The sequence below is a fragment of the Pleurodeles waltl genome, chromosome 8, assembly GCF_031143425.1.
Source record: "Pleurodeles waltl isolate 20211129_DDA chromosome 8, aPleWal1.hap1.20221129, whole genome shotgun sequence".
Lineage (NCBI taxonomy): Eukaryota > Metazoa > Chordata > Amphibia > Caudata > Salamandridae > Pleurodeles > Pleurodeles waltl.
Window position 1 is genome coordinate 654,903,486 of NC_090447.1, and position 11,687 is coordinate 654,915,172.

Below are 11,687 nucleotides of genomic sequence, written 5' to 3' on the forward strand. Positions count from 1 at the left end.
AACTTCCTCACCTCCCTCCTTGTCTTTGGTGGACCCATTTGTAATACGCTTCTTATTCTTTCCTTCATTATTCTCCGTGACCCTTTCTCTATCTGGTGACCCAAGTATTTCACTTTCTTCTGACAGAACTGCAACTTGGAGGGGGACACTTTATGTCCATTCCTTCCCAAATGATTCAACAGAGCAATGGTATCGGCTGTGCAGCCACTTTCTGTCTTTGATGCAACCAGTAAATCATCAATGTACTGTACTAGGGTTGACTCGAATGGCAATTCTAATGCTTCCAAATCTTTCTTTAGAATCTGATTGAATATCGACGGTGACTCAGAAAACCCTTGAGGAATTCGACACCAACTGTATACTCTGTCTAAGAATTTGAAACAAAAGAGGAATAGGCTGTCCTCATGAAGAGGCACAGAAAAGAATGCTTGTGACAAATCGATGACTGAGAACCATTCGGCATCGCAAGGAATTTGAAACATTATCACAGCTGGATTCGGTACGACAGGGCAGCACTTGACTATGATGTCATTTATTTTCCTCAGATCCTGCACGAGTCGGACCTTTCCACTCGGCTTTATTAGTCCCATTATTGGTGAATTACATGGACTGCTTAACACTTCTTTCAGTACCCCCTGTTTTACAAATTCGTCAATGAGTTGAGCAACTTTCATGAGGGTATCTTGTGGCATGTGGTATTGTGGGGTCTGGGGAAAGATTGTATTGGGCTTTACAGTCACTTTCACTTGTTCCACTCCTTTCATCAATCCCACCTCTTTCCCTGTCATGTTCCACACTTCCTTTCCGACTGTCTCCCGTAATTCGGCTGGGATATCTTCTTCAGTTATCATCGGGAAAAGACAAATCAGAGGATACTCTTCATCTACAATTTCCATCTCATCCCCCTCTACACTGTCCTCTTCTTCCCCATCACTACTCGTCTGTATTGTTATTCCTTCGTTCGAACACGTTATCAAGCAACCCAATTTGCACAATAGGTCTCTCCCTAACAGTGCTATCGGGCTTGAGTCACATACCACAAACTGATGTACCCCTTGATAGTTACCGATGCTGACTGGTACCGGATCTGTTATTGTGTTCGTCAGATGTCTGTTTGCTACTCCCACCACTTGAACTGTCCTCCCTGAGAGTGGCAAATTTGGTACTTCACTGCTCTTAACTGTTGAACGTGTGGCTCCCGTGTCAACCAAGAATGAGACACGATGCCCCATTACTCTTCCCTCTACGTACGGACCCCTTTGATCAACTTCCAAGGATGCCGCAAGCACACAATCTCCTTCTTCTCCTGAACTTTCACTCTCCCATACGTTGTTTATTCCACTCTCACTGTGTAATGGGAACTGTTGTACGGTGCCATTTGTACTCATTACCTGACCCGAGACCTGTGGAGGAACCATCACTTGCTGCTGACTCATTGGTGCCAAGGGTATTTGCATTTGCTGATTAGGTACCATAGGTAACTGCTGTTGCATCGGCTGCATTTGCGTCATCTGCATACGAGGCATCTGCATTTGCTGCGGCTGCATAGGTTGCAATCCCTGCAATTGATTTACGGTCTGAAAATTTGGGCTTGGACCTCTCATTCTCGGTCCCCTCATTGTCTGAAATGCATTGACATCATTGTTTTGCTGACCAACACCTGCACCTGCACCTTCCTGCACCACCATCGGGCACTCGCGTTTCCAATGACCTACGATTCCGCACACGTGACACGGCATCACCTTCTTCATTGCCTGCACACCCGTCACAACAGTGTTCAAATCCGGACCATTATTCACAAAACCTCCTCTGCCTCTGCCTCTGGCCTGTGGCTGAAACGCCATGCTTCCCTGCAACTGCGGCTGCGGTTGCGGTACCTGCTGTTGGAACCCTTGCATCCCTTGCAAGCCTTGCAGACCTTGCAAACCTGTCTGAGCTGCCTTAAGCTGCATCATCATCACCTTCTCTTTCATCCTTTTCTGTTTCACTTCAATTTCGTCGCTACAGTATTTCGCATAAGTCAAGACTTCGTCAATCGGTTTAGACTGCCAACAAATCAAATGTGACTTTATCATTTGACTTATTTCTGGTCTCAGCCCTTCCACAAATCTGAACACAAAATGGAGCATGTCCTTCGCCTCAATTGTTTCCGTGCCACTGTAATTCTTGAACGCCTTCAACAACCTCTCATAGTAACTATAAATCTATTCTTTGGCCTCTTGGGCAGTTCGATCAATCTTCTGCCAATCCACATTCTTCGCGGGTACCTCAGTCTTCAAATGCTCAATCACCTTATAGTACAAGCTCATCACCAAAGGTGATGGTGCACCTGTCTCCCTGTCTCTCTCTGGTTCACTTGTCGGCCAACCTACAGCTCTTTTGCAATCCTCCCACAAATCTGCCGGAACCACAATCTCAAAGAGAGTGTTCAGGTCTTCCCAAAGACATTTTGCAAGCTTCACAAACCTATCAGTCTGTTGGTACCATTCAATTGGTTTCTCTCTCAGTTTGGGAAAATCGTCCGTAAAAGACTGAATGTCGCTTCTGTGCCATGGTACATGTACTAATTTTCCCCCTGCTGTCTCCCTCATTGGTAACATTGTTACTGTATCACTACTCTGCGGTCTTTTCTCATTGTGCTCTGTAGCACTGTCCCTCCTCTTTTCCTTCCTCTTTACCCATCTGCTTTCCCACTTGTCTAAGCACCTCCACACTTGTGCACTCTGCAGCAATTCTCTAAGGTTTGTCTTCATGCCTGCTGACCTCATGTGTTCAAAATCTGTGGCCCCAAAATCTAACCTGTAGCTCCTGCTCAAGTGCTTCATCTTGTCTATGTCAACCCCGTTTCTGTCAGCTGCTTCTTGCAGACTCTTATGTACCTTGTTCACTTCCTTCGTAATCCTGGGACATAGATACCTCAGCTCTTCTTCCGTGTAGGACTCTAACCTGTTCACACCCATGGTCCCTTCCACCAATTCTTGTGCTTCCATGTTCAACCTGACCCTATTCATATAGTCTTCTCCTTTCCCACTAGCTGAACTTTGTGTGGAATTTAGACTGTTGAACCACTGTGTCAGCTGTTGCGCATTCACCCCCATCAGGGTAGCGTTCACATCGACTGCCATCGATGGCTGTGGCAACTTTTCAGTATTCGATGTCAGAGGTATTACCAGTGGGGGGCTCGACCTCACCAGTGTTGACTGAGCACATATGGGACTAAACTCCATCAAGGACCCAGACCCAGTTGGCTGAGCCGCCATCGGAGTTATCCCTGGGGTGTTTTCTATGCACCTCCTTTCTGTCCCTTTCTGCAGCATTGATCCCTGACTGCTCAGACCCAAGTTAGGCTGACTATACAGAGGTACCGGTGGACCTACAGTAATGGGTAGTGATATCGCGTCTGGGTTCTGTCCATTCCCCATGTTCTGAGGCATGTTCATTCCCACACCATGGGTCATCATTGCCGGCATGCCCATCTGGCTCCCCGTCATTTGAGCATGTGCGTTTCCTCCCTGCATCTGCTTTTGAGGCATCAAAAACTGAGTTTATTCAGCTTGTGCCATTATTGGGTTGTAACCATTCTGTACGCCCCTTACGGTTGGATCTAGAATCATTCCTCCACTGTTGTCACTACTGTAGTACCCTGGCATCTGCGGCTGATAATTTTCTGCTGGTTTCAACACGGGCACATCTGGGTATATTCTCCTAACCTGCGGTATCTGCGGGGTAAACAGTAAACTCGGGTCTTTAGATCCCGATGACGCTCCTGAACTCTGGGTTTCACTGTTCTGTACCGATGCCGGAGGGGCAGAACTGGTACTTGGACCTTGTCCATTCTCCGCATAAGGTGGTGGACGGTCGTTCAGCAATTGCATTATTAACTCCTCATCCTCTAACTCCTCTTCTCTTCTCAACTTTTCCTCGTCCTCTCTATCCTTGGAACACTTCCTGTCCGTCTTACAGGTAGCTTTCTTCCCTGTCTCCTCTCCTTCCTTAGTAATTGCTGGAAACAATTTTATCCCCTGCAATACATCTGATCTCCACACCTTCTGTGCATTATCCCACCTTGCATCCGCTAGTGTCTTTTCTACCTTTCTCATCCTGGTCTCAAACTTCTTCTGCTGTTGCTGTCTGGCCATTAGTTCCCAAATCGCTAGAGCCTCAAACTGTGCTGGCCTTGGAGGCACCTTCATGTCGTACATCGTGAATCTCAAATTCTCTAGAATCCTTATATTGAATGTCCCATTTATCGGGAACGCTACGCTCCCATGTTTCTCTGTCAACTTGTGCCATTGCTTTAGCCAAAGACACGGAGCTACCCCCTTCTCTTCCATTACAATGTAAGCTGGTGTACCCTCGGGCGGCGTCTCTTCTCCTACGCTCGCTTTAATGTAAGACTCCCCCTTCATCGCACTCCTAAATGCTTTAAAGAATTTCATTTTCCCCGTCTTTTATTTAACCAAGTTTATAATCAATAGGTGACTTTAATTCCACAAAAATGGTAATCAATAGGTGACTTTAATTCCCGGAATACTCTTCACCTGCCTTTCCCCTTCCAATCGAGTCCCACGGGCTGCGTCCAATCCGTGCGCGACCCTTCTCTGCAACCAACCTATCCCAGCGCGGCTCTTAGTGACGTCACACTCACACACACTGCGGCTGACAAAGCCTCGCGGCTAGTCTTCCTTCACTCACCTCCTCTCGTAACAACTTCTTGCATATATTGCGAGCTACCAAAAAATAAAACAGATCTGTCGATTTACTATAGGAAGGGTAACACAATCGCTTCAGGACCTTAGGGACCTTTCACTAGCCTCGGGACCTTTCACTAGCCTCGGCCGCTATTCCGTCTTTCTCAGTCCCCACATTCGCAAGCAAATCTGACCCGCAGACCTACTCTCAACTTGTCAATGATCTGTTCTAGTGCACTTAGAATCTTGTCAAAGCCCGAAGTCGAAGTTTCTTTCACTCCCTAACACACGTACCGACTTGTTGACCACGCCCGATCAACCTACTAAACCGCCCAGACCACAACATGGATCAACATACTCCGGAGTCTCTTGACCTCGCAGGGCCCGTCTCAACAACAACAACCACGTGGACCTTTTTATGCACAAAGCGCCACACGCACATAAAGTTCGACGACTTCCCTACTCTCACACTCGGAGTCGCACCTCCGCTATCTCTATGAAGTTCGACGACTTCACTACTTCTACACTCGGAGTCACACTTCCGCTATCCTCAAAAAGAAAAAAATCCTCGCAACCTTTTCACACACCCTGCGGCAATAAGCTGTGCAAGCGCAAAACCCTAACTTCACTCATACCATCACTAGTACCGCCAGCGCTGATTCCACACCTCCGTTCTCTCCATTCGCAAGCTCCGAGATCCCGGTGGACCTAGCCCATCATCATTCTGTCAATCTGTTTTATCCAAAAAAAATCTAATTCAACTTCTCGAATGGGGTCTCAAGATGCGTAACCGTTAATTCAACACCATGTACTTTAAGAGTACAGGGTCCCAAAAGACGAAACCGTCCTCTGCTACCATCTACTGATAGAGCGGTCCGTAGTAATAATTTACCTGTGTTCAGACGCTCTTTAGGCCGATGAATCTTTTGACTTAGTGGGAACTCTTTGTACTCTTAATCGATCAGTCTCATCAAAAATCAATAATCAATAACGAACATAAGCAACACCTTGATCAACATAACACTTAACAATTAGTCCAGAATACATTTCGGCGAACCTGACCTCCCAGCCAGGAATAACCACACCAGTTTATTGCAAAGTTAGTGAATTTTATTTCCCTATATTAACAAAGCTAGCACAATATAAATGTGTCTCAACACCAAATGATAAACATATATGAACATTAATAGCTGTCCATAACGTCGGATCAAGTGCAATCTATGAAGCATTTGAATCACGAGGCATTCGATAATGGCAATGCAAATCACTAATACGATAATCTGTAATGAACTAATGGCATACATTTAGTCAGCATAACAAGATCTCAAATTGCATCGTGCGACATATGGAATCCTCGTCTAACCTCAAATTAGCATCGGCATGTGGGGCTTCATGCGAAAACAATTTAGCAACATTAATTTAGGAAAACTCTTAACTAGGGATCTTACCAAAAATCAGCAGTTGGTTACCTAAAAGAAACACAATGCAATTTTACAATTTCCTTTCATATTTACCAATTACGATCAGCATACAAGGAAGTCTTCGTCTCACAGGTACCGTTCTTCGGTCAGCATGGGTACCATTTTCGATCAGCATGGGACGGGACAAAGGGGCAGGGGTGGACGGGGCAATTGCCTCACGGCGGCAAGGTAAACTACTACTTCATGCAAAGGGACAAATCAAAGTTAAAGTCTCTAGGGCAAGAATCATTTAAAGTCTCTTTCTCTCGATTAGAGAAAGAATCAAAGTCTCTTTCAAAATGGCGTCGCAGCAAAGTGGGCCATAATAGCTACGAAGTCAAAATGGCGGGATGTCCAATGATAGAGAGATAATAGCGCAATGGCAATCATAGCGCGTAATGGCTGTAATGGCTACCTTCTTCTCGTGCACCTGGGTTTTATAGACAACAGTTCAAGTCCAGTAGGGTCTTCCATTGGAGGGTTCATAGGTTAGCTTCAAATTGACCAATCAAAAACGACAGTTCTCAAGCCTTTACTTAAGCATACATTATCCTTGGAGATGGGTACGCAAGTCGCAACATAGTATACCAATTAGCTCACTTTCAGAGCCTCCATTGTCCGCACCTGCAAGTCGACCTTGAATTAAAGAGAAAATATGCCAGGCTGGCACTAACTTTAAGATAAGCATGTGAACAGTTTCTGTGGAAAAGTACAGCTTCAAGCAAAAATACACGTTTATTAGCACAGTGGAAAAATACGAGCATCTAAACCGTGAGACCAGGCAACTAGGCCAAAGCCTCCGCTAAAGTAATGCTAAGCTAAAGCATTTCAAACAAGCAAATCATAGCACACGTTTATGATTATGTCGGATTAGTGCAATTCTAATACACCACGTTATATAAAGCACGATTCGACACTCAGGGTAGGAGGAAATCAGAGGAGGTGGAGGCAGAAGAAGATGGGAGGTTTATGATCTTTTCAAAAATCCCTAAACGTGTGTCATCATCAGATACACGGATGAAAAACTCAAGGTGGAATGCGCAACACCTGCTGACAGCAGGAAATACATTTTTTAAAACAAAAGTAAAATATTTCAGACCACGGTACCTGCAAGATGTCAACCTCAATACAAACTAGCCCTAGCAAACAACAGCTGAACATCTACTTTTATAATGTCCTATGTTACATTCCAAGAATATGAGACAATTTCAGACTAACAACCTTTTAAAATTGTGCCATTCAAGCAGTAAGAAACATCCTGTGTTACAGTGTCCTGGATTTCAATTCACAATTCATAGACAATTTCTATAAATTCTTGACGTTCTGAAGATAATTTCATTGTACAGTATAAGAGAAATTGAAATCATCGCTGAAAAACAATTGACCCAGAAAAACAATTAAAAGGAGATTGTTATTTACATCTAACCATGTCTGCTTAGTGTCTGTTCTTTGTATCTTGCTCTGAGGGTTCTAATTTATTGTATATGGCTGTGATTAAATCAGACTGGGCCCTTCTGCACTTGGTAGTATACCAGGGGAAGATATTCTGCTCTGGTGAGTTTCTAGTTCTGTTTTCTACTGTGTATTGTGTTTTCAAAGCATTAAACAAGCTACGGTGCAGTTCCATAAAAGTATCCTCTCCAAGGGGGTCATTTGCTAGGGGAACAAAATATAATTAGAATGTACTGACAATCTGAGCGACATTATCAGGTTTAGAAGAAATTTTTGACCATTTAGTAAATCTTCTCTTGTTACTAATGGTCAATGTAGACTCAGATTTACTAAAAGAATATAATCTATCCCACGATTACTCCTTCCCTGTAAAAGGTAACGTCACAAATACCATCTGGTGTGACTCTCCCATTGCAGGCACACATACCAAATTTTAAGATTACAGAGTTGAGCTGTAGCACAGTAGTAGCCCACTTTTCAAGTGGTGCTGTGTCCAGCCTCTGAATGCCTCTGGACTCATCTTCAGGATCCGTAATAGAGTCCATAAATGGTATTGTTCAAAAGGTGTGTTAAAGTCCCAAACAATGTTTATTGGGGAACACAAAGACCTATTTGACAAATGATGGTTTGGATTGATCAGAGTGCGTGTTAGAAATGGGGTCTCTAGTTGGCAGTTTACATCCTGTCCAAGTAGGGACCCTCACTCTAGTCACGGTAAGGGAGTCACACTCCTAAGATAACCCGTGCACAGCCCCTTGGTAGCTTGGCATAAGCAGTCATGCAATGTGTTAAGTATTTGTACCCACTCACACAATAAGACAGTGAAAGCACTACAACTGGATACCACACCAGTTTAGAAAAACAGCAATATTTATCTAGGTAAAGCAAGACCAAAATGACAAAATTCCAACATACACAAGCAAAAATATGAGTTTTAAAAGATTAAATCCCAATAAAGCACCAGAAACCCCATAGCTCCAACTGGTGCTATCACGACGTTGTGACGGAGTCGTTCCCAACAGTGCGACGTCCCTCACGAGGGAGGGCGGCGCCGGTCACAGAGACACACGGACCTCAGGTACAGTACCTGAGAAACAAGGCAGAGTCAAAGATGTGGCATGGAGTAAGTGAGATGAGGTGTCGCTAGAGTTGGTTCATCGCCAGTTCCATCCAGGAGGTGAGGTGTTGGCTCATTATGGAAGCAGCAGAGGTGAGGCAGAGTTGGTGGCGAGGCAGCGGTTCCTTACGATTCGGAAGAGTCGAGTCCAGCGGGTCAAGACGTGATGAGATGACTTTGCAGTGTTGGGGTCCCATCACAGGTGCCGCAGCATAGTCGGGTGTTACGGATGTCGGTGACATGGCACTTGGGACACACAATGTTATGGGACTTCAGAGACGCTGCAGCGGCGTTGGGCCACCGGTTTCAGTCGCGGTTGTTGCACTTCAGCGGGAACCACAGCTTTGGGTGCAGGCAGCGGCACAGAGTCAGGCAATGCGCAAGTTCTGGAGTCATCTGGAGTTGGTGTGCCCGGTTCTTCTTGTTTTTCTGACAGACTTCACTCCCATGGGCCCAGGGACTGGAGTGGGCTCCTCTTGTCAAGTCAGGGTCCTCAGCAAGAAAACCCAGGGGCTGGCAGGTGAAGTCTTTGATGTCCTTGAGACTTCTTAACAGGAGGCAAGCTCTGTCCAAGCCCTTGGAGAAACTTCACAAGAACAATACACAGCAAAGTCCAGTTTTTGTCCTCTCCAAAGCAGAAGCAGCAACTTCAGGCCAACCCAGCAAAGCACATACAGCAAAGGGGCAGTACTCCTCCTATCAGCTCTTCAGCTCTTCTCCTTGGTAGAGTCCCATTTTAATCCAGAAGTATTTAAAAGTCTGTGGTTTGTGGTCCAAAATGTATACAAATTTCTGCCTTTGAAATAGGCAAACTTCAAAGGAAAGTGTTTGTAGTGCACAAGACCCAGCCTTTCCTGCCCTGGTCCCAGACACACTCTAGGGGGTTGGAGACTGCATTGTGAAAGGACAGGCACAGCCCTATTCAGATGCAAGTGTCAGCTCCTCTCACCACTTTAGCCCAGGAAGACCCATCGGATATGCAGGACACACCTCAGTTCCCTTTATGGGACTCTCTAGAGTGAATTCACAACCAGCCCAACAGTCATTCTGACCCAGACATGTATTCCACAGCCAGGCGGAGGCACAGAATGGTTAAGCAAGAAAATGCCCACTTTCTAAAAGTAACATTTTAAAACCACACAATTTAAAAAACACCTTCACTAAAAGATGTATTTTAAAATTGTGAGTTCAGATCCCCCAAACTCCCAATTGGAAATTACACTTAAAAAATATTTCAAGCCAATCCCCAAGTTACCCTATGGGAGGGATAAGTCTTGCAATAGTGAAAAACAAACTTGGCAGTATTTCACTATCAGGGCATGTAAAGCATACCAGAACGTCCTACATTTTAAATACCCTGTCCGTGGGGTTACCCTGGGCCTGCCTTAGTGGTGCCTTACATGTACTAAAGAGGAAGGTTTGGGCCTGGCAAGTGTGTGCACCTTCCAGTTCGAAGTGACACTTTAAAACTGCACAGACACACACTGCAATGGCAGTTATGGGACATGTTTACAGAGCTACTCATGTGGGTGGCACAATCAGTGTTGCAGGCCCACTAGTAGCATTTGATTTACCGGCATTTTGCACACAGGGTGCACTATACTAGGGACTTACTAGTGAATCAAATATGCCAATCATGGAGAACCAATCATAATCACAATTTACACAGAGAGTACTTGCACTTTAGCACTGATCAGCAGTGAGTGGTAAAGTGCCCAGGGTACCAAAACCAGCAAAAACGAAATCCAGTACATAGTCAAAAATACAGAAGGAAGAGTTCAAAAGACAGGAGAAATCACGCCAAGGATGCCAGGTCTAACAATGAGGGACTCCTTACTTGAACCCACAGAATGATTGTAGATATTATATTATATTACAGTTACACCACTGGAAACTCTTATGGTCATACCAATTATATAAACGCGTTCTAATGAAATTTGTTTAATATTCAATTTAGCAAAGACTTTAGCAATATTAAGACACCCTCAGAAGGACGGCAAGCTCTTGAAGGCAATGCCTCAATGCTTTAGTTTGTACATCCAATTAAACTGATAGGGGTTAAAGACCAAGGGCCTCGTTTACAACGTTTTGAGACAGGGTAGCGCCTCAAGCCTTCTAGCTGCACTTTATCAAAACAAAACAGCAGGAATTCGCCGTATCTACAGAATACAGGACATTCCCGTTCTTTTCTCCTGCGCTGGTGCACAAATAGCTGCCATGCGCCAAGGCAGGCACCTTTGCACCATGGTGCAAGGGTGCCTGCATTGCGGGGAAGATTGTTTTTGTGCAGGATGGGACACCTTTCTGCACAAAACCAATCACAAGAGGAAAAACGGGGAGAAATAAAGCTATTTCCACCGATTATGTCACCCTCACGCCACCCCTGGGGTGGCATAGGCTTTTGCACATTCCCAGGTTTACAAAACCTTGTAAATCTGGGAGTGCATCAAAATCCATGAATGTTGCATGGGAACACCCAAGCAAGACACATGGAAACACCTCCCTGGAGCAAAGTAAAACTTGCGCTGCATTGACTTACTTCATATCTACAAGGTCATGAAAAACCATGCAAAGTGGCTTTGCATAGCCTTGTAGATATGGGTCAGCAGCCTGCGCTGCTGGTGCGACACAAAAACTAACGCACCAGCGGTGCAGATCGCTTGTAAATAAGCCGCCAAGTTTCTTCGAGCAATATAATATCATATTGATGAATAAAAATAGTCCCATCTGGGTCTGACACTTTAAGAACACTGATAGATTCCATGATAGCAGCTGCACATCTAATACACAAATTACTCATTCAGTATCTGAGTCCAAATCAAGGAGGTGGCAATGTTGGCAACCTCGGGGAAAGAAATGTGAAAAGTGGTTTGATGTTAGGGCAGGTCAGGCCCCCCCTTCAAAGGAGGAACAGCCTTGAGTCATTCCACATATGGAATTGAAGAAGCGAGGAAGCCAGAAAATGGA